This window comes from Toxorhynchites rutilus, chromosome 1 (assembly GCF_029784135.1).
Source record: "Toxorhynchites rutilus septentrionalis strain SRP chromosome 1, ASM2978413v1, whole genome shotgun sequence".
NCBI lineage: Eukaryota > Metazoa > Arthropoda > Insecta > Diptera > Culicidae > Toxorhynchites > Toxorhynchites rutilus.
Genome location: NC_073744.1, coordinates 81,218,336 through 81,241,460, shown reverse-complemented (window position 1 = coordinate 81,241,460; position 23,125 = coordinate 81,218,336). Strand labels below are relative to the sequence as shown.

General features: G+C 39.4%; 1 protein-coding gene across 5 annotated transcripts in view; it reads left to right on the top strand.

The window, feature by feature from the left end:
- LOC129778972 (sialin) overlaps positions 1-23,125 on the top strand; it is an 88,659-nt gene that overhangs the window by 24,124 nt on the left and 41,410 nt on the right. Inside the window, exon 1 of one of the 5 annotated variants that reach the window (XM_055786222.1) lies at positions 16,853-17,126. The exons of 3 other annotated variants lie outside the window; for them this stretch is intronic. The gene's annotated coding sequence lies outside the window, so the exon portion shown is untranslated. One more of the 5 variants, XM_055786213.1, reaches the window with a different exon arrangement.

The window sequence follows — 23,125 nt, the reverse complement described above, 5'->3', positions numbered from 1 at the left end:
CAGTATACGCTCGTAAGTTGGCAACGCATGTGGAGTGGTGAGCGGTGAGTGGTGATCGGTCGTTGGTTACACACGATTATCCCTAAGGTCTCGACGAGTGCATGGTTCAAGGGATTGAATGTAGGTCGTGATTTCATTCGCGTGATATCTCGGCTTATGTCCAATCACTACAACCTAAACGCGCATCTCTATCGCATTGGGCTCGCAGCAAACAATCTTTGTGATTGTGGCGATGGCTACCACGACATCGAGCATGTTGTCTGGTCGTGTATCCGGTTCCATGCTGCTCGCTCTCAGCTCTCTAGAGTACTGAGAGCACAAGGCAGACAATCGGATATCCCCGTCCGGGATATCTTAGGTGGCCGGGATCCTGATCTTCTGCTTCATCTATACCTGTTCCTCAGAAACACCGATGTCAACGTTTAATGATGTTTCCTTCGTTGTGTCCCCGTTTCATATCCCTCCTATCCGATCGATAAACTTTTACTTAGTCGCGGCAATACATACACACACTCTTTACAGATGCACGGGCCGAAGGTTGAGCAGTCCACTGATCATTCAACAAGAGCCAAAGGTTGTACCGCTCATGACAACTCTACACGAGCTGATGATTGCGCCGGCTAGTGACCATTCTATCCTGGATTCCTCGAGTCGAGAAAGACGCACCACGCCAGATATGGGCTACAGACTAGGGGGGCGTTGCTGATTAATGGTCAGCTGCATCCCAATAGGAAGTATCCCGTGTCGGGCACACGTACAGAACATCGAAGACCGCGACATACCAATTATGAGAACACTTGTAATACTAACCTCGAGTCAACCGTGAGTAATCGGTTACATATTACTAACATAGTTGTAAGCAAACATTGTCAAAATATTGAACTCCCGGCCCCGTTAGGCTGACGCCATATGAGCCTTAATAAAATATATATTTTGGATAAAAAAAAAAACGATGACATTCATCGGTTTCTTCTAGGCGGGTATCCCCAAACGACTTCGCATCGCGGATCATCCTCCCGCGGTTAATCGAGGTTCTACTGTACATTCTTTTTGTAACTTCTTCGATCAAGTGCGATAAACGTAATATCACGTCATTCGGAAACTTATTAGGGATACAAAGGATCTTGAGAAAAAGAATTCATTCCCGCTCAACGCTCGCCGGTAAACGATGTTCACTCAACAAATTCTCAAATAGGAAGTGGCTGTTGTGAGGAACATTCAATTGTCTGCTTAGACAGGACTTTTTTTCAATTACTGGGGGAAGAATATCTAGGAGCTACATGATTGTTACTTAATGATTGCTGAGCCAAGTCCAACGTCCTCTTTGCGGTTATATCGCAGAACCCACTAGTTTTTAAGAGGCTTTTAACATTGCAGTTCTCTGTTGGAGATTTTCAGAAGGAAGTGGTTCGATGTGAGGGTTTCTCCACTACTAGCCCTTAGGGGCAATACCGTTGTGGAATCACTCCAAAGAACGCACTGCTTCACTTTAACGGTGCTACTTTCCATGACCTATGCCATCAAACGGTGCACCAAACCCGCTGTTTGCAATTCCGAAATTGAAATCACCTCCAGATTTGATCGCTCTGAAGTAAGCCGCCGTGGAGAACGCAGCTTTACTCGCATCGACGAGGACGTGGATTTGAATGTGTTTATAGCTGGTGAACTGAAGGAACAAAATTTAGCAACGTCCATCAGGAAGGTTAACAAAAGCTCTGTTTGGTCGATCCTTCTTAAGAATCTCTGTGAATGACGATCATGCTGAGCTGATCCGGGCCATTAAGCAACATGCAATTTTGGGATATTCCATCTATTTCAGCCGCAGCATCCCGAATCAATGCGGATTCGTCACTGTACTCAGTGACGATTCTCCTCGTACTAGCTTTTTCTCGGTCGCATGATGCGCATAATCTTTTAGCCAGCTCGGGATCTCGAACCATTCTCAACTCCTGTGCATCCTGTGCTCCAGACACGCGAAACGCTTAATTGCCACGCCGTAGCTATCCGAAAATTCTACGTGATCGTACCTCCACAGCATTCCTGTTCCAAATATGTTTCCCATCTGACGAGTAGTTTCTTCCATAATTCAGCTGACAGACCCTGGAGATAACGTTAACGTTGAGCAAGACCTTCGTTGTCAGACATTGACTAGGTAGAGTGAGTTCTTTTACGGTTCGAACGTCATTAAGGGAGAAGTGTTTCTTGCTATTCGTCCCTTTAATTGTAACTCAAACATATTTCGACTCCGATTTAAATCTGATGACATTTCCTGGTCACTCGATATTACTGGTGGCATACGCGTTGTGCAGGAGTTGGTAGCACAAAGACCGTCGACGTGTTAATGCAGTCTGCCTCGACAGAATCGACTTGAAACACATGCGAATCGCAAATGGGCGTTTCTTTGTCAGTTCAGCTGTTCGTACTATGAAAATGGGCTCTAATGCCTAGTTTATATCTAGTTTCGCCAGGCGTATGGAAGATTATAAAAGAGAGTATGAAAAGTAAATGCTTTGTTTTCTATGCTAGCCTCACTTCATGCAACAAGCATTCAACGGTTATTACAGCGGTCCTCACAAGTCGCTGTGTATTTTATAAACTTTTCTCTTTTTTTTTTGTAGTTCTCATGGTGGACAACGAAATTGGCGATCCTCTGAACTCGCTTTTATGAGCACAATAAACTTATCCAATTATTTAGCACTTTGAAGCTAACTCCTTTTTCTTGTAGATGTCAATGAATGAATAAATAAATAAATAAATAAATAAATAAATAAATCAAATTTTTGAGAGTCGTTAGAAGCTTGACGGTACAACGAAATCCAGAGTGAAGCACTCCTGAGAAAATAGAGCATTGTCGTATCAATATTTTATGAAATGAATAAATAATAGCGCCTGATGACGGTGTCCCTTGTCTCTCAAGCCGGTTCTTCAGCTTGCAGCTTGAAGCACATTTTTCAATAAATCAATGAATTCGTGTGAGATAATCCGTACAAATGGCAATTTCCTTGTCTTGCAACAGGCACATGTTTTCTATGTGGATGTGCTGAGGGCTTTCTACTAATCGTAGGGAAATACTAAATTGCAGAAAAAAATAAGTCAATGCAAACTTGAAAACTATACAAACCTAATATGATTCTTTACTCTCCCGTTATTTCGCGTCTATAATATTTATAATCTTTATATATAAAAGAAGGATTTTCTCACGTACGTGTAAAATATCATCACGGGAGAACGGCTGATCAGATCTGCACGGTTCATATATTTTTTTGAGTTTGTCTTCACCCAAATTAGAATGATGGAGTACATTGGAAAATATTTGAGATGATTAGAAAAATTCGAAAAATTGGCTATGCATATCTTTATATATAAAAGAAGTATATTTAAAATAAAAAGGGGAAATTCGAAAATAAGAGATACGCATGTGTATGTTTCGCTGTGAAAATCATCATTTAGATCAATTTTACAGATCCGAACGATAACATACAAACTCTCTTGAAATATATTCGTTATTTTTACTAACCAAAATATTATCTAGAAATAAATTATATGGCAGAACAACGTTTGCAGGGTCAGCTAGTATCTAATAAATTCCCTTTATTTATTTACAATGATTCAACATCCCATTGAGAGATTAAATCTGATTCACAACTTTTCGCCAATGAAACCGATTCATGGCTGCAGTTCCCCAACTCCAGGGCGCGCCGATTCTTGCCAAGTCCTGCTCCACCTGGTCCAACCACCTCGCTCACTGGGCTCCTTCTAGTTCCTACCGGGTTCGATGCGAACACCTTTTTTTGCAGGGCTGCTGTCCGACAATCTTGCAACATGCCTTCTCCATACTCCGTTTTCCTGTACACCGACGAATATTGTTCTGAGCACTCGGCGTTCGAAAACAGTGCTGGTGAGTCCTCTTCAACTATCGTCCGTGGTTCGTGCCCATAGAGAACAATCGGTCGAATTACGGATTTATAAATGGTACACTTCGTACGGAGTCGAAGTTTGTTGGACCTTAAGGATTTGCGGAGCTCATAATAGACACGACTTCCATTGACTATACGTTTTCGAATTTCACGGCTGTTGTTGTTGTCAGTTGTTATCAACGAGCCATGGTAGACAAATTCTTCTACCACCTCGAGGTCGTCGCCGTCGATCGCAACACTACTGCCAAAAAGAATTCTGTTGTGATCAGTCCCTTCTGCTCGCATGTATTTAGTTTTGGACGCATTGATCCCAAGCCCAATCCACCTTGCTTCGTGTTTCAGTCGGGTATACAAGTCGTTTACTGTCGCATGTGATCTTCCGATTATGTCCACGTCGTTGGTGAAGCAGATAAACTGACTGCATGTTGGAGCCCGCTCTCCGCATAAAACCTTCCAGCGCCACGTTGAAGAGCAGACAAGAGAGTCCATCGCCTTGTCTAAGTCCTCTGTGAGTCTAAAATGATTCCGACAGCTCACCGTTCATCGTTGCCTGAATTAGTCTTGTCAGCTTTCGGGGAATTGTATCATATCCTTGAAGTCAACGAAGATGTTGTGCGTAGAGACCTGGTACTTGCGGCACTTTTGGAGGATCTGCCGCAGTGTAAAAATTTGGTCCGTCGTCGAGCAACCGGGCATGAATCCGGCCTGATAACTTCCCATAAATCTACTTACTATTGACGATAGGCGGCGAAAGGGGATCTGAGACAGAATTTTATAGGCACCATTCAGGATTGTGATGGCACGATAGTTACCACAATCCAGCTTGTCACCTTTTTGACGTAGGATTACGTCTTTCGGGAACATATTGGGGTACAAACTGAAAACCAAAAATCGAGCACATCGTGAAAATTGTCCAATTTCAAACGCTTATTGCTTATTATTCAGTGAGAGTAGCAGCGCTTTTCCGCTATTCCGCTGTAACTACTCCTCATAACCTAATGTGAGTACAATGAACCAGCCAGGATGATTTTTGTTCCTTCCCCTCCACAATAAAAGGAAATAAGAACATTATTAACTAACCTCGAGCCAACCGCGAGCAATCGGTTACATATTACTAACATAGTTGTAAGCAAACATTGTCGAAATATTGAACTCCCGGCCCCGTTAGGCTGACGCCATATGAGCCTGAATAAAAATATATATTTTGGATAAAAAAAAGAGCATTATGTCATCTTCAACGCACGGATTCCTCTCCCCTTTCCTGAGCCATGACTCTGGGACATCCTTGCCATCTGGTCCAGCATATTGTTAAATTATGTTTTCAACATGTTTTATCATGTGTTCAATTGTTGAGTTTTTTTCTAGTTCAAATTTTGATGTAGGACTACGTCTAACCGGAAGATATGATGGGTTAAATGTAAATCTAGGCACTGAACATGTGGGAAATAATGCAAGATCTCGCAAGCTTATAACTCGACCGTTTCTTAACAGATCGCAAAGATGTTTTCATCAATTGATAAGGCATATCTCCACGCATCAATCACAATTAAAACTAGTGGGTTATATCTTTCATATAACCGCAAGGTGGACGTAGGACTAACGTTGACTTAGCAACAATAAGTAACAAGCATGAAAATCTTAGACGTTTCATCTTTCGAATAAAGTGATTATCATACAACTTCGTTTAGCCGGAAAAGAATTATTAACGGTCAAAGGGGGAATCGATTTCTCCTCAGAAATACCCAGCACAAATAGTCCCATTCCCCAAGCCCCGATAATTGGAATCATCTTTGATCCGAAGCAGGATTATTAGCGCTTGTGAAGGAATGGATTCCTCCTCGAAATTACACAGAGAAAATAAGACCCCCTTCCCAACAATTTAAACTTCCCAATAACGACGATCGATTGCAGCATTCGTAAACAAAAAAAAATTATAACGCTGCTTGTGATTTGATTTTTTCGGTATGTAATATAACATCCACTTCGATCATATCCACTACACCGTATCATACCATATCGAATCCATAGTCAATCCGAGTACAATAGTAACCGCTGCTTGTATCTAATTTGCAATGCAAATATCCGCTGGCTCCATGGTTTTGAAATCTGTGTTAGGGAAACATTCCAATTTGCAGAAACGCAAACGAGTACGAAAGTACCCGCCGCTCACATCTATTTTGCAATGCCGATTTCCCCAGGCTGCATGATTTTGAAGTCTGTGTAAGGGAAACATTCCAATTTGCAGAAACACAAACGAGTACAAAAGTACCCGCTGCTTGCATCTAATTTAGAGATGTGCCATCCGCTCATGAGCTGTTCATTCGAATCGCTTCATCATAGTGAGCGGATTCGGATCGGCTCGCAATCAAAAAAACGCAGCTCATCAGCTCATTACGGAGCTGGAGCTGATGAGCTGATGAGCTGCTGAGCTGATGAGCTGTTGAGCTGTTGAGCTGTTGAGCTGATGAGCTGTTGAGCTGTTGAGCTGATGAGCTGCTGAGCTGTTGAGCTGAAGAGCTGTTGAGCTGTTGAGCTGTTGAGCTGTTGAGCTGTTGAGCAGTTGAGCTGTTGAGCTGTTGAGCTGTTGAGCTGTTGATCTATTGAGCTGCTGAGCTGTTGAGCTGTTGAGCTGCATAGCTGTGGAGCGCAAAAGCTGCAGAGAGTGAATTGCGAGACGCGAAAGGATTTTTCGTCTCCCGCGCTTCATGGCATGACGTCAGTTTGTTTTCGTGTATCCCTCTTCGTACTTTAGCTTTAGCAGAGATGCCAGATAGGAAAAAAGGTTTTTGTTTCGAAGATATTCAATCGTTCGTTACATCATTAAATTTTTCTTATATGGCCAAACAAAATAATAAACATTATTATATGTTTGTACATAAATTTTATATATTACATTGTTATTTAAACATTACTGTGGAAACACATACATTTATTTCCGCGTGCTGAATCAAAACAATTCAGAAAACCACCCGGCATAAATGTTGTTGATTGATACTGGTCCTTTTGTTACCTTTGTGATCGTGAATAATTATTTCTCGTTGCACCTATTAGTGGATTTATTTTTATATCCTTGGATGCAAAAAAAAATCTCGATGGTTTTTTCAAAAAACGTTGTCTCGGCTAATATTCCTGGAGGCATTTTATTTGGCTACTGCTGGTTTTTCTGTTGTTTAAGTTCAGCATATCCTAAGCATCTTCTATGTTGGATTTCAGCATTCAGTATTTGTTGTATATTATATTATTAGAATTCATATCAGTTCTAGTTTTTGTACTATTACAAATTAAATTCGTTTATGTTTTGCTTTCCGTCTATTAAGAAAATGCACACTATGCAATGTCCCATGGTGATTACGTTTCATATGCAATTGTGTGGACAACTGCAAAATTCAACTGAGCTCAAGAGCTGTTCCAAATGAACAGCTCACTTGTATGAGCTGAACGGCTCTGAGCCGCTCACCATGATGAGCTGATTTGCCCATCTCTAATCTAATTTGCTATGCTAATTTCCCCTGGCTCCATGGTTTTGAAGTCTGTGTTAGGGAAACATCCATCCGTTCCAGCGATCGTACCTCAATCGTTGCGCAATTATAACTGAGTGGATTTCCGAGCAGCACTCGCTTATATACCGATTGGTGTGATTTCAATAGCTTGTTTTGAAAGCAATTTTAGGGCTATTGAAACAAATTTTTGGAGCAAAAAGTAACAAGCATATAACGCGTAGACATTTTATCTTTCGAATGAAGTGTTTATCATACTATTTCGTTCAGTTGTTTAGGAGCTATTAACGCTCAAAATCTCGTTCTCCGGCGTAACGCTTTCGTTTTCGAAAGTTTGAACTTACACCCCAGTATAGAGATGAAAGACGTAGTCCTACGTCAAAATTTTTTTTTCTTGAGATAAACATTTGAATAACTGTGAAATTTCAAGCCTAAACTCGCTAAATCCCACGTTTTGATTATCCCGATTTGTGCTCCTTAAATTGTATCGACCAAAAGTAGCAACTAGAGTAATAGCGGAATATGACTCCCCCAACACAGACTTCAAAAACAAGGAGCCTGGAGAAATCGGCATTGCAAATACATGCAAGCCGAGGGCACTTCTGTTGATAACCTTTTGCTGCGCTAGCGTGGATTGATTCTTCAAAAATCATTCAACGTACATGGTAAACCGAAACTGGGTGCCTGAAGCTCGTCAAATCAAACGAACAGATGTAAAAACTTCAGAGGGAAATGTAAACTACAATGATCGTTTGACAGTTCTTCCGTTCACACATTTTGGAAGTGATGTGGAAGATGAATTAATGGAATGAACAAGGTATTATGCCATACGTAAAAGGATAACGGACTGTCAGACTTATTCATTAAATTTACTAGCAACGAAGAACGTAATCTATCAAAATGCATGAATTGACCTAACATGTGATTTGTTCAAATTCCTTATTTACAATGTAAATATGTTGAGTTCAATTGCAACATATTTACATATTTGTTAATTGCCAATAATTTGACTATTCCAAAAATTATTTTTTGTCATTTTTCTTGAACATGATTCCCGGAATATGTCCAATCTGGAAGTCCAATTTTCGATTACTTTGTGCAACGATGAAAGACGTACATCAGTGATAACGTGGCGAATGTTTTGTACCAAAGCGTCGATCATCTGCGGCATATCCACGTAGACCAGAGACTTCACATAGCCCCACAAAGAAGGCTACAGTTTCAAATCGTATCTTGCAGGAAAATTCATTTCAATTTACAGTTCTCTATATTAAAACACTGTGCGCACAAGATCGTATGTGTGGTACCATTTACTATGAATAATCCAAACAATAGTAATAAAGTTACATATAGCCTATTGAATTCCTGAAGCTTGGTTGCATAATTTCAATCTACTAAAATGACATATATATGCAATCGACTTTTATTGGTTTATTTTCACATCATAGATTATACTTATCATCGTAACAAAAGTTGATAAGAACAAAGTTACGACAGCAAGAAACTTTAGCATTATCACTTTGCCTTCTGCTATAAAATACTCTTCCACAGCTATTGTGCAATGCAATTAAATGCTACACGCCCCCACGCAGAATATCAGTCAGCATACTATCTCTCAAGGCTGTTGAATTCGAACTGGAAGCTATATCCGTCATTGCCATCCTCATAAACGATGGATAAGTAGAATTCCATTAGTTGTTAAAAGTTGAACACGAGATAAAACTGGTTCGATGATTTAGTTAGAGTAAACATATACCTTTAAGTTTTTTTTTCTCTAGTGTTATTTTCCAATTGTTAAATCATAGTTGCAGCATTATTTCTTACCATAGCTCATTGCTGGAATTTTTCCCCGATTTTTTCTCCGGACTATTGACTGGATTCCACTTCTTGAGAACCGCAGTGACGCCATTGTCTTCTTACCACTGTATCATCCTGGCAACAATTGCATGATGCGATTCTCACTCTTAACGAAATACAGGGTGTCACGCAACCGATTTGCCCAAAAAAAATGTCTCATGATACAAAATCTTTATTCTCAAATAGAAAACAATACGAATTCGATAACTGAACCGCTTAGGAACCAACAACAGCTTGATAGTTGCAGCGCGATCGTAATTTTTTTTGTCAGAGAGCGTTGCGTGACTTATGCGCCACCCTGTATAGTGACGTTTCGAAAATTTGTACTCATAAAATAAACCGTCGGCAGCATTTTTGGTGAGTCCGGATTTTTTCGTGCTCAACCTTTACGTCACAAGCAAGAATCCCTTTCCACACTTCTATAAAATGTGCGATGTCACGCTGCGGAACTGTATTTTTTTTTGTTTTTAGCGGAACTGTATGTTCAACGTATAAATAGTCTAATTGCATTTTTTATTTCGTAACTTTTTAAAAGTTTTAGTGAACTTGAATAAATGCGTCACCTAGTTTATCTCACTTACATCCCAGCCCCGATAAGATAGAGGACACCTGCTTCCTACTGAATTGAGGTAAATAAAGCGAAACGTGGTTCGAGCCATGGTAGGTCAATGATGTTATCGTTTTTATTTTCAATTGATAACGCAAATCGACGACGACGACCAGAGTTGACTTGAGAATGACAAACATGGGGCAGCTTGGAATGAGAGATGGGGAAATATAAATAAATACATAAATTGGAAGGACATGCCCTCGTTTATTGATGAATGAGTGGGAAATTCCAATAGCTATTGTACGATATGTTGTTACTCTGCTCAGGACAATGTAAACGCTTGACATCAAGAGTTCCATAGTAAATCTATAGGTCTTCCCGAAATTTGTCAATGAGTGATAGGCTCATGTTCTTTTGTTTTGGTCATGGCTTTCGCATTATGTGGCCACTGATGTACACGTTCTTACATATGAATGTTTTAATCAGTTTGAGGCTTAGGCATTCCATTCCTAAGCCTCAAAACTAATAAAAAATTAAACATCTCAAACATACAATCAACATAGTTTTGTAGAGCAGACAGAGTTCTATCGAATGAATACTTCAAACAAATCGTTGTGAAATAAAAGAAATATGAAAACGCTATGAACTTATTCCCCAACACAATACATGTTTTTCATTATTTCTTCTTCTTCTTATATGGCACTAACGTTCCTAGAGGAACTCCGCCGTCTCAACGTAGCATTACTTGCGTCATTTTCATTAGTACTTAGTTGAGATTAGTACTTAGTTGAGATTTCTATGCCAAATAACACGCCTTGAATGCATTCTGAGTGGCAAGCTCTAGAATACGCGTGACCACAGTGCAAGTCAGAGGAAATTTCTTTGAAGAAAAATTTCCCCGACCAGAACGGGAATCGAACCCGAACCCCCGGCATGTTAGGTTTGACGCTAACCACTCGGCCACGGGAGCACATTCATTATTTACGTATTTGAAATTTTAGTTTCGGTTATAGTGCTAAAAGTTATATTTGAGCCAAGAACATGGTGTATTCATTGTATTAGGCCCAAATTGAGAACAAAAATCATTACAACTAATCGTGATTTGCGAATAATGACCGGCCCTCTCAATAATTACTCTTTAGCACTCTATGTACCGGTTAAATGTGTTGGTCAGAACTAGCACCGACGATCATTACGAATTCAAAGCTATTTCATTTACATTGTTCATAATGGGTAGCCGAGTACTAGAAGTTTTGATGTAGAATTACGTCTTTCATTAAGGGTGCCAAATCAGAAAACAGGTCACGCTTTTACGAAATAAAGTTAACGTTAATAACTATTTTCGCCGCAAACGGATTTTGGCGATTCACATACCAAACGAATCGGAAATTCACTAAGATTTGTTTGATATGATATACATTATAATCCTATAGTCTGTATATAGTTGAAATTAATGAAAATTGGAAGCATTCCCATTTCCTCATACATTTGTTCTGTCCATTTGTGTGCTTTCCCGAACAGAGTTGTCTATAACGAGCAACTTATCGACGATCAACGAAGGGGAAATCGTAAGATGTAAAGTCTCGGTGAACAAATGAAAAGAAAAAGAATGAAGGGAAATATTTGCGTAGAGTATAAACAGTGGATCTCGCTGAGGCAAACTTTCATTCTTCGTGAGGAAATCTACTGAACAACATCGTTGCTGGGCGAGCTGGACGGCGAGGGATCGAAAGCCTTTCTCAAGGCAATGGGGTGGAGGAGTAATATGATGGATAAAGTAAAGTTTTCCAAGGGCCTCTTTGAAGGTTACAGACGAATGAACTGAGGAAGCTAAAAGTATCAAGCAAGGAAGGAAGGCAAACTTTCAGTATCGTCCTGTATTTAAAGTAATGAATATCGCTTGTTCTTCCGTGGACGTGACCAAATTACTCACTCGTTGATGTCTCTGGCATTGCAATCATTGCATCAAACTGACGCCATTGCATTAAGGTTTTGAGCTACAAAATTGTGTGGGGAATCATCAAGCTAGGCTCCCCAAGAAAATAATAGTTCTGGAATTTTGTTTGTGTATTGGTTCCACATGACAGTAGCAAAACTCCCCACAATGACAGCTAAGCTAATCTAGACTGGCAATATTAACAGAAAGGGCTTCTGTTGAGAAGAGCGCAAAACGGAGATAAGTGTGTGTATATATAATTGCTTCAAGCCATCGATATATGGATGTTTGTATGCATACATGCGTGCTTCATAACCCGTACGTAAAAATAGTGCATCTTCGCTACGCTGAAACCCCATTTGTATCTGCTCCCGTGTGCATTGGACCTGTAGTGCAAATCGCCTATTTTTTTATGCTATGATTGATGATTGTTTGGTGTTGCAAATTATGCAGTCGTAATGATAAATATAAACAAGTAGGGGAGATAGCGGAAGGGAAATATTCAGGCTAGGGTATTTGTAATGAATCTCTGCTGAGGCAAACATTCAGCTTTTTTCGAAGCAGTTAACATTGTTTGTTTTCTGTCATCAATGCATTGAACTGACGCAATCGTGAAGCAGGTGTTAAGGTTGTGCACCAAAAAATTATTTGGGGAATACCAAGTTATTCAATAAGTTATATTACAGGGTGTCGATTACCTTGAAAATCCTTGAAAATCAGGGAATATCAGGGAATTCGAATAATGTCAGGGAAAGTCAGGGAATATCAGGGAATTGAAATTCCGTCAATTAGAAAGTTAATGATACCAAAAAAGTTGTGTTTGACTAGCTCGACTCTCTGTAGGTTTTTCAGTATATGTTGTTTGCTTTTGCCTGTAGGTGAACTTAGTTCTTTCGAAGGGTAAACAGCGCAAAAGTAGACGGCTTTTACATTCGCGATGTTTTACTGGCATTTTTGGCATCAGTATCTGCCGCTCAGCTTCAACCCATTCCCTTCCTTTTCTTCTTCGAAAACTAACGATAATTTAATGCTTGAAAATCATACTATGAAAGTTGAGCTCCTGTGGTGCCTGGAAACAGTTATGTAGCACAAATCACTCCACACTGCTGAAAAATACATTATTGTATTGAGAGGAATGTTTCGTGACAACCAGGAAGCTGAGAAGGTCTAACTAGGGCGTGATAAAATGAGCTTTATGACGAATTTTGGTTCGATGAAACTATGTAAGCTATACATTGTCTTTGGTTTCGGCGAGTCTTTGAAAAAGACTGCAAAGAGGATACAGATGGATCTGAATGTCAGATTTTGGTATGAAAATGAGAAGGATTTTGTAAATCTTGCAGCTTTTGAAGAAGGCATGGGAATTATATATTTGAACAAACTTCCTTTTATGTCGATGGTATAAACGTGAATTGGTCATATTACGCGAGCTGCAACTGGTTTTTCAAAATGAACATAATAAGCTCTTTTGATAGCTTTGAATTGCATATTTTACATGGTTCATCGAAGGATTAAAAAAAAAACTCGTCAAAATTTTACGACTGACAAATCTTGAATTTTCGTCTGAGATGCGAAGCACTGCGTTGATGTATCCTTGATCTTTCCATCATTGATTCCGATAAAAAATGGAGGAAAAACGATTCGAGAAGCTTTTGACTATTGACTTTTTGATATTTGACGGACTTTGGTCGTATCATTGGAGCTCCAACAGATTTATTATTGAAACAATATTGCTAGCAACATAAACAAGTTTGCTTACTATGATCCGAAAAATGAACGACTGAACCATTTTTGAAAAGGACAGGTTTACAGAAGTTTTACCCAAAGCGGTCTTCTATCTCTCATTAGAAACCCCAACGTTGAGAGGGCTTTTCCATTAGCGAATGTTGTTATAAAAAAAATATGTGGGAGGAAACGGTTGTGCTATGCGACAAGTTTATGATGCTATACTTCACTTTGGAAGGATAGCAGCAATGAGCTCTCTTTATCGTCATATGAATCAAAGTTAATAAAACGGCTACGGGAAAAAGAAGTGGAATCTCTGGAGGTAAAACGGAAAAAAATTTGGAAGACGTGCAGAAGGAAACCAAGACATTGCGAGATAAAGCATTTCGTTAAAATCGTAACAGTTTCATGAAATTGGTCCAAATCAAAATGAAAATGTCTCATTCTGTACTAGTATTTGAGACTCCTTCAAGATAACTTTGAACTGTATTAGTGAATCAATTTTTTTTAAATCTTTTAGGACCCTTATCAGTCGTCGTTAAACTCAATTAAAAATCACAAACAACTTATTTATTGTAGACTATCGACATACGTTCTTAAATTTCATTGTTTAAGCTAACTAAATGTTTTAGGAGCTACAGCTAAAGTACTTTTAGAGAATTTGATTACTAGTCTACACCTGGAATTTTTCTGAAAAATTACTGAAAAATCAGGGAATATCAGGGAATTTATTTTCGGATATTGAGTAGACACCCTTTATTAGGTTATTAAATTATTTGGGCTCGCCAGTCGCAAAACGCTATCAACTTGGATTGCACAAACAAAATTGTGTGAAGTTCACTTCAGCGCTTTCTCATTCAGGTCTGTAGATTATACATTTGCCCTAATCTTAATCATAATGAAGCAGTACTACTCTTTACGATATTGTTGAGATTAACAGATAGAGTTTATTTCGTTTATTTAGTCACCAAGAAAGTAAATGTCGTTCTGAAATGTTGTATGTGATTTGGTTTCGCTTGCCAGTAGCAAAACTTTCTCCACTAAGGATGACAGCTGCGCTTATCTCGAGCATAAGAATGAATCATCAAACAATTATCGTCAAATGATTCTACATTAAAAAACATTTCAGGGCGACCAAACTGGTAGAATGGTTATTTCAAAATTTTCGTTGCATAAAAAAATAATATCCGCAGTTATAAACAAGCGACTTGAATTAAACTACATCGTAGTTCTACGTTAACAATGCGGTCGTGTTTTGAACACAACCTCTCATATTTTTTTTTCTCCCGAACATGGAGGCTTTCAATAAATCTGTTTACAGTCTCGAGAGTATACAGTTGTTTCCGTGTATTTTAGGATGCTATTGTTTTCACCTCACATAATGATGATTACATAAGGTTGGCAAGAAAGTGTTATACTGATGAGAACTATATCTTCTATCTATATCTATAAAAATGGATTTCTGTCTGTCTGATTCTTATGCACTCGGAAACTATTGAACCGATCAACATTTTTCTCTAAGGTGGGGCTGACAAACAAATGGAACATAAATTTCCGCATTACTCAAAAATTAATCAAGCAAACGAAACCCAATTTGGCATGTGGAGGTTTTAGGGTGCAATAAATGTTTCTATGGTGGTTAGACATTCATCATCAATTTCTGCATAACATGAAAACTAATCAATAAAATGGAGCCAAATTTGGCATGTGAACATGGGGCACGAAACGTTTCTATGATGAGTAGACACTCCTCCCCCATCTCTAAGCAGGGGCTGCCATACAAATGAGGCAAGAATTTCTCCGTAACTCAAGAACTAATCAAGCAAATAGAGCCAAATATAGCATGTGAAGGTTTTAGGGGACAAGAAACGTTTCTATGGTGGTTGGACACTCTTCCCCCATCTCTAAGAGGAGTGGTATGTCATACAAATGAAGCATAAATTTCTGAATAACTCAAGAACTAATCAGCCAAACAGAACCAAATTTGGTATGTGGAGGTTTTAGGGGGCAATAAATGTTTCTATGGCGATTTGACACTCTTCCCCCTCTGTAAAGGGGAGGGACTGAATAATTCCAGAACTAATCAAGCAAATGGAATCAAACTTGGCATATAAAGGTTTTACAAGTGCACCCGTGGTCGAGTGGTTAGCGTTTCACTTTATATTGTCTGGTGTTTGGGTTCGATTCCCGTTCTGGCCGGGGGATTTTTCGTCAGAGAAATTTCCTTCTACTTGCACTGTGGTCACTCGTATTCTAGAGCTTGCCCCTCGGAATACATTCAAGACGTCTTATTTGGCTTAAGAAATCTGATGAACGTTTCTATGGTGGTTCGGCCCTCTTTAATCGGAGGCTACCATACAAATGAAACATAAATTTCTGCATAACTCGAAAAGTTATCAATCAAATAGAACCAAATTTGGCATGTTAAGGTTATAGGGCGCACGAAACGTTTCTATGGTGAATAGACGCTCCAGGACTGAATAACTCCAGAACTAATCAAGCAAATGGAATCAAACTTGGCATATAGAGGTTTTAGGGATCGATAAACGTCTCCATGGTGGTTCGACACTCCTCCCCCTCTCTAAGGAGAAGCTACCATAAAAATGAAACACAAATTTCTGCGTAACTCGAGAACCAATCGAGCAAATCGAGCCAAATTTGGCATGTGGAGGTTTTAGGGGACACAAAACGTGTCTATGGTGAATTGACATTCTTCCCCCCTCTCTAGAAGTGGGCTGCCATACAAATGAAACCCAAATTTCTGTATAGCTCGAAAACTAATCAAGCAAATAGAACCAAATTTGGCATGTGGAGGTTTCAGGGTGCAATAAATGTTTCTATGGTTGTTACATACCCCTCCCCTCCTCTCTACGTGGAAGGCTGCCATACAAATGAAAAAAAATCTGCATAACTCTGCCTTTTTCTCGCATGGTAAAACTTCCTGAGTGATAAGAAATTGGGATTAAGACAAGATTGTAGAAATCGATTACTAGAGTTATTCGCCAATATGGACCAAAACTTTTATGATAGAGGCTCATTTAGAATGGAACAATTATTACAACAAAACGGTGCATGTTTGATCCAAATCGGATAATTCGAATCATTCTAAATAAAGTTTTGAATTGAACGCAAAAATAATGGATTTATTTTTCCCTAACCTAATATATATGTAAGTATGACATTATGTCCTTCAGTATTTTTTGTAAAACTTAAATCGATACCTTATGTGTCAATTATTTTTACGTACATTTCCGGTGCGTTAGAACTCTGCTATTGCCAGCTTTTCACACGCTGACAGTAAACGATCCTTAAGCACGAGCCGCCAGTCGCGTTACCCTCTTAGCTGTCGATCTATCAGTTGAGCGTTGCAACTCTCCGAGACTTGACGACGTTTGAAAGTGACACTCATTGGAGACGATGTTCTCACCCGTTGTCCCACATTCTGTAGCGCGTTACGACGAGGTGAGAGTATCACCGGCGAACCCGGTATAATTCAGTGTCGTTTCCAACGCGACGCTAGTTTGTGACACGAGAGTGATTAAACAAAAGTACTTGTGTGGTTTAGTATAAAAATAAGACCAATGGCTAGCACTGTGTGACCGTTTAGTCGTTTGACATTATCCGTTTGATGTGGTGCTCCGTCGGTTAGTTGTTTATGTTTTGTGATCTTGAAATATGCAACTCATACTGTGTAGTCCGACATTCAGCTAACAACACGTGTGCTTATTCGTTTGTGTTTTGTTTTGAACTAATGATAAGCATATTGCTGCTCACGTTATGCTGTGCATTTTTATCTGTTCATGGAAGTAACGATAAATTATGATGAAATCGACGATATAGTTCACATTTTTTGTGCTGCATCACTGTTTCCTGAAGGGCTGAATGCGCCAATATGCTGCCCTCAATTGTGTTGTGTGTGAATGTGAAAACCAATTAATTCGTTCGGTCATCGGTTTCATCGGAGTGTGATGTATACAACTTTAATTTCTGCCTCGTTTCCTTGGCATGAGTGGGATGTAATGTTTGGGAGAAATGAGAAATAAAGAAATTCCAAAGAACAGCACGTGATGAATTTTGTGTTTTGTGAGTCGAGCATACAGCGCAAGAATTGTTATTACATTCGAATGGATTAGTCTTCTTCCAGTATGGGCAGTATTCATTTGTTCTTTCATGTTTCCGAAGTTTATTCTTCACATGAATGAAGAATATTAGAGATTGGGTGTATCTATTTTAAGGGTAAGTAATAATGCTGAAGATTATTTGATGTGTAATGCATATGCTGGATGCAAAATAATGCTTTGCAGATCATTCCTACTTTCCGTTTTCTATTGGGTGTTTGTATGTGACTCCGTTTTTTTTTGTGAATGTAACAATTTAACTAATTTGGAATGAAAGATATATTCATCCTTCATGCTACGGACGCTACTGTCAAGTTAAACCTGAATGTTTTCGTCGGTAGCTCTCCCTGTTTTTTGCTTCCTGAGGAACGTCTTGTAAACGTTTGACATTGATTGATCTATATTTTCTGTTACTGTTCCTGCGATTTTGTTTGACTGTAACTAATAATTCTTTTAATTCATAAATTTAAAATTTTTGGGTTTATGTTTTGACCTCATTGTTAAAATTATTAGTTTTTGTATCGTCGAAACTGTTTATGGAATGTTGACTTTGGTGAAGTACTATAATCTTTAGGAGGATATTCAAGTATTTCGAAACAAATTTCGGACCTTTTTTCGAGCTCTTAATACGATAGACCCCCGATTATTCGCAGAATAGCCGGGCTAGGTCACCGCGTGTAACGAAAATCGCGGATAACACATGAAGTGTACTATATATATATATATATATATATATATATATATATATATATATATATATATATATATATATATATATATATATATATATATATATATATATATATATATATATATATATATATATATATATATATATATATAAAGTTATATAAGTTTGTCGTAAAGTAGAAAAAATGAAATATAGAAAATCAATATTTATTGCTGTCTCCTTGTTAGAAAATACGTGCATGTGATTTTCAACATGGCTTAGTTTATAACAGCTTGGTCTCGTTCATAAATTGGAAAACAGTGATACGCCAGCTAACTTCAATCGGCCTGTTTGGAATCGCGTTATTTTATCGTTGTCATTCAATCGAGTATTCACATCGGTTATTTAAGTTTGAAACACAGCCATATTGCTTCCTTTATTCATGGATGTTTTTATTACTCTTCACCGATTTTTTTTTATATAAATCGTTTATTTTTACAGGCTCAGTTACATTAGTTTAAAGGAGCCGAATTTTTAAATATATGTTTTAAAACTATACATAAATAATTTTCCTAACACTATGGTTAGTAAGGTGGAAAACCGATTACTCGCGGTTTACTCGAGTTTAGAGGGTGACATCTTTCAGGAAAGGGATGGGATATAAGGGAATTGTTACAATGTTGATGATCACACTCGATTCTTAAATCTATTCGTATATCTATTGTATATTTACATTTCAACTTATTTTACTGTTTATACCAAGGGGGCCAATTGCTCGCAATGGATGAAAAGGAGGGTATAAGGACATAGGTACAATCACACACGAAGATCGATAGCTTTAAGGAAAACATATATTTGGGTCATGTAATCAAGGTCTAACCGAGCCAACACATCTCTCACCGGCACATTGGGCTGTCTTCCACGGGCCCGAAGGGAGTTTTCTAAATTCGATCTGGCGACAAGATACACCTCGCACGACCAAACAACATGCTCGATGTCGTGATAACCTTGACCACAGACGCAGAGATTGTTGCTGGCAAGATTGAAACGAAAGAGAAGCGCATCTAACGAACAGTGATTGGACATGAGTCGGGAGAAGGTGCGAATAAAGTCCCGACTCAAGTCCAGACTTTTGAACCACGGTTTGAGGCTAACCTTAGGGATAATCGAGTGAAACCACCGGCCCAATTCATCTTCGTTCCATTTGCGTTGCCAGTTAGCGATGGTATTTTTACGGACTAAAGAAAAAAAATTCATTGAAGGCGATTTGACGCTGGTAAATGTCGCCTTCAATCGCACCTACCTTTGCTAATGAGTCAGCCCTCTCATTACCCGGAATTGAGCAATGTGAAGGGACCCAGACAAAGGTAATGACATAACAGCGTCTGGATAAAGCACTCAAAATTTCTCGTATTCTCTCAAGGAAGTACGGCGAGTGCTTTTCCGGCCTCACTGAAAGGATAGCTTCGACAGAGCTAAGACTATCCGTTACAATGTAATAGTGTTCAACAGGTCGTGAGGCGACGCTGTCCAGCGCCCAGTATATCGCTGCCAATTCAGCAATATACACTGAGCAAGGATTCTGAAGACTGTGGGAGGTGCTAAAAATTTCGTTGAACACTCCAAATCCTGTGGAATCATTCATAGAGGACCCATCAGTAAAGTACATATTATCACAATTGATACCCCCATACTTTGAATCGAAGATCGTTGGAGCGATCTTCGATCGTAGGTAATCTGAATATCCATGGATATCTTGCTTCATGGACAGATAAAAATGCACAGAGGAATTGATGTAGTCAGGAAAACAAACACGGTTGGGAATATACGAAGAAGGATCAACCTGCATGGAGACGAATTCATGATATGAGCTCATGAATCCAGAATGAAAATTTAGCTCGATCAGCTCAAAATTTCCGATCACCAATGGGTTCATAACCTTACACCGGATGAGGAACCGAAGAGATAATAAATTGAAGCGATCTTTTAGTGGGAGTACGCCTGCCAAAACCTCGAGGCTCATGGTATGCGTTGAGGGCATACATCCCAACGCAATACGGAGACAAAGATACTGAATTCGTTCGAGTTTAATGAGGTGTGTTTTGGCAGCTGATTGAAAACAGAAACTGCCATACTCCATCACTGAGAGAATAGTTGTTCGATACAACATTATAAGATCTTCGGGATGGGCTCCCCACCAGGTGCCGGTAATTGTACGGAGAAAGTTTATTCTTTGTTGACATTTTTTACTCAGATACCTAATATGGGCCCCCCAAGTACATTTGGAGTCGAACCAGACCCCAAGATACTTGAATGACATAGCATGAGTGATCGGTTTACCCAAAAGTTGAAGCTTTGGTTTTGCTGGTTTATGCTTCCTAGAAAAAACCACCATCTCTGTTTTCTCCGTGGAGAATTCGATCCCTAGCCCAATGGCCCAGGTTGAAAAATTGTTCAACGTATCTTGTAAGGGTTCTTGCAGGTCGGATTCGTTTGATCCTACGACAGACACCACTCCATCATCTGCAAGTTGTCTTAGGCTGCAATTTTGTGTAAGGCAATTGTCACTGTCGCTTACGTAGAAGTTGTACATAAGGGGGCTTAAACATGAGCCCTGGGGGAGGCCCATGTAAGAGACCCGACTTACTGCCGAATCTCCGTGAGAAAAGTTCAAATGTTTCTCACAAAGCAAGTTATATAACATATTATTCAATAGAGGCGGCAGACCCCGAGAGTGAAATTTGTCTGACAAAACCTCTATTGAAACAGAATCAAAGGCCCCCTTTATGTCCAAGAATACTGAAGCCATTTGTTTTTTTTTCGGCGTAAGTCATTTGAATTTCTGAAGAAAGCAACGCAAGACAATCATTCGTCCCCTTGCCCCTGCGGAACCCATATTGTGTATCTGAGAGTAAGGCATTCGTTTCAACCCAACGATCAAGGCGAAACAAGATCATTTTCTCCAACAATTTCCGTATACAAGACAGCATTGCTATTGGGCGGTACGAATTGAAGTCGGACGCGGGTTTTTGAATAGCTATAACTCGTACTTGTCTCCAATCATCCGGAACAACATTATGCTCCAGAAACTTATTGAATAAATTCAACAAGCGATGTTTGGCCACATCGGGGAGGTTTTTCAACAAGTTGAACTTAATTCTATCCGATCCTGGAGCCGAATTGTTACTTGAAAGGAGAGCTAGAGAGAATTCTACCATCGAAAACTCGGAATCAAGATCGCACCTATCTTGTGGTATATCTCGAACAATTCTTTGCACGGGAGCTAAATCGGGACAAACCTTTCGTGCAAAATTAAAAATCCATCGATGTGAATGTTCCTCGCTTTAATTCGATGAAGAGCGATTTCTCATGTTTCGAGCCACTTTCCATAATTTTTTCATTGACGTTTCTCGTGACAAACCTCCCACGAAATTTCGCCAATAAGCACGTTTTTTACCTTTGATCAAGTTTTTAAATTGATTTTCAAGGTCTAAATACGTTTGAAAATTGTCAATGGTTTCTCGTTTCCGAAAAGCTTTAAATGCATTCGATTTTTCTACATAAAGCTTTGAACATTGGCTATCCCACCATGGATTGGGAGGCCTTCGGTGAATGGTGGAACCTGGGATGGGTTTCGTTTGAGCGCGAACCGCGCTGTCATGGATCAAGTCATGGATGTCATGGATGGATGGAGGTAAACCATCTCTGGAATTGATGGCTAGAGTAATCGCGTCCGCATATTTTTTCCAGTCAATGTGTCTTGTGAGGTCATATGCCATGTTTATAGATTCAGAAGAATTCGACCCAATGGTGATGGAAATTTTGATTGGCAAGTGATCACTACCGTTGGGATCCTGTATTACATTCCACTTGCAATCTTCTTCTTCTTCTCCAATGGCACTAACGTTCCTAGAGGAACTTCACCGTCTCAACGTAGTATTACTTGCGTCATTTTTATTAGTACTTAGTTGAGATTTCTATGCCAAATAACACGCCTTGAATGCATTCTGAGTGGCAAGCTCTAGAATACGCGTGATCACAGTGCAAGTCGGAGGAAATTTCTTTGACGAAAAATTCCCCCGACCAGAACGGGAATCGAATCCGAACACCCGGCATGTTAGTCCACTTGCAATCTAATGATAGTGAATTCGAGCAAAGCGAGAGGTCAAGAGCACTTGGGTTAGCAGGAGGTTTAGGCACACGTGTTGTTTCCCCAGTGTTCAAAACGGTCATATTGAAGCTGTTACAAAGGTCATATATCAACAATGAACGATTGTCATCGTACGGTTCCCCCCAGGCAGTTCCATGAGAGTTGAAGTCTCCCAAGATCAATCGTGGCTCAGGAAGGAGTGAGCACATGTCAATAAGTTGCTTGCGGCTAGCTGTAGCTCTCGGAGGCAAATACAAGCTGACAATACAGAGGTCTTTGCCTCTGATGTTTGCATGACAAGCAACAGCTTCGATCCCTCCAATAGGTGGAAGGTCATTTCGAAAAAATGAGTGGCACTTATTGATCCCCAATAGCACCCCTCCGTATCTGTCATCACGGTTCAAGCGTATAATATTAAAATCGTGGAAAGAGAGATCATCTCGCGAAGAAAGCCAAGTTTCGGACAGAGCAAAAACATCACAATTGAACTTATAAATTAAAAATTTGAATGTATCCAATTTAGGGATAAGACTACGACAATTCCACTGTAAAACAGTGATATCTTCGACCTCTCTATTTGAATTAGACATCAAGAGAGATGATCATTGCAAGGAGGGCCATGTTTGCATCAATTGCTGCAAAATTGTCTTTAGTACTGGAAGCATTGAGATGACAATGGTTCTGATGGAATCGGAAACATTAAAA